Genomic DNA, 1988 nt, shown 5'->3' on the forward strand with positions numbered 1-1988 from the left:
GGTGAGTGAGACTTGTAGAAAGCACTTTTGTAGAAAGCCTCAATTGAGGCCATATACTTACAGGCCATTTCCAGACTTTATTGTTTACAGGATGTTGGATGTTGCTTCAGAAGATAATCTGAAGAGCAGCTTGTGTACATACTCCAGCACCATCTGACAGTAAATCAATCACTTACATTAATTCAACAGAATTAATGTAAGTTAATGGTTTGGTTAATGGTTAATGGTACGCTGCGGTGGTGCTGCTGGTGCTAAAGAGATGCATTAGGCTGAAGAAAAAGTCTGGAATGTTGGGGGTAAAACACATTAAAACACATAGAAATGTCTGTTTGTCTGACGACCCATCATGGCAGAACCAAAGAGCCTGGACATTGGTGGTGGGACAATTGGGGCTTAAATGGAGCTCTGAGTGACTTGGATGAGGTTTCACTAATGAGAGTCTAAGCACAGATTTAAACCACGCAGAGTGATGGCTGATTGACTCAAAGAAGGTGGGCAATAAGATGATTATTCAATCCAAACATAAAAAAGTATGAAAGCTATGCTTCATGCAGAATTGTCTCTATGTTTTTGTCCTTGACAGTTTAAACCACAATAAATAGCAATAGCATGTATTTTGCTATGGTTATCTGCCTCTTATAACCCCAGTGATTTTCCTGTGATTTGAAATCTCGTGTGATCTTGTGAATTTCGTGAGTGCAGGCAACTAACCGCTCTTCCTAGATTGTATCATGTCATCTGAACAAGAACAAATTAAGTTTTTGAATTTCATGCAGATCCAACATTATTTAATTGCATTTACCATAGAAACATGAAATTATTTTGTTCAAATGACAAGTTAGACTTTTGTAAATGTAACAACCACCCAATTTTCTTTTTTTTGAGTGTAAGGCTACGTCCACACTAATGCATTTTCGTTTGAAAACGCATCTTTTTCTCTGTGTGGCCTTTCATACACACTGAGACGGTGTTTTCGCTCAAGGAAAACGCAGCATTTTAAAAACACTCGAAAACGCATACATTTGAAAACGCTGCTTTCGTGTCGCAGTGTGGACAGCGAAAACTGAGACTTTTTGAAAACGATGACACATTTTAGTCATGTGATGCAGTGAAGTGACCAATTAAACTAAGATAGCGGAGGGCATTATACAGCAGTTGTTTTGTTTGCTCCCAATTTTGACAGCCCTATTAAAGATTAATATCAGTTTGTACATGCTTCAGATAGCTTTTCTTCAAGTTCTTTAACTCTCACTCGCTTTGCCAACTTTGTACTTTTGTGTTAATCGCAGCAACAACTCCACCTCATTGTTAATCCATTTAAAAAACTCAGTGCTTTTCCTCAACATTTTGCCGCAATGTTTTCAGCTGTTTCAGCTTCACTCTTAGAGATGCTGATTCTCATTGTTGCTGCTTCACACTTGCTTGCAAAGTGATCCAATGAAGACTGTAGGCCACCCTGATGAAGTAGATCACTACCCTATCCACATGGCACAGAACCCCTTGCAGTTGGTGGGGCCAAAGGAGAGAAGGGTTGAGGTTCTTTTGGGCTGAGTTATATGCTAAGGCCCAGCCACCAGGCACTGTCCTTTGAGGACTCTTCCTGGGCCTAGCTCCGAGCTGGTACACTGATAACATAATCTTGGGAAATATATATTGGAATTTTACAGAGGTTTCCTTGTTTAAGACTGGCCCTTTACCCATTTGCCTTGAAAAAACCTACCAGGGTCAAACTGCCTACGGAAACATATCTCCAGGGTCAATGCAGTCTTTCAAAGCACAATAAAGTGGCGATGCATAGAAAGGTGTAGTATAAAACTCACACAGATCTTCTTCAAAGTCGTTGTTAAGCTATATTAGGAGATGTTAAGATGTTATGTTAAGAGATCCTTTGCATTTTGCAGCCTAAGCACTGAGTATTATCCACTGTATCAACTCTTAATCAGAAGTATAGATATTTTGCTACTGTACTTAAGGACAATTTTTAGGGG

Source organism: Pundamilia nyererei, unplaced genomic scaffold (assembly GCF_000239375.1).
Source record: "Pundamilia nyererei isolate P.nyererei 1_Seehausen unplaced genomic scaffold, PunNye1.0 scaffold00308, whole genome shotgun sequence".
NCBI lineage: Eukaryota > Metazoa > Chordata > Actinopteri > Cichliformes > Cichlidae > Pundamilia > Pundamilia nyererei.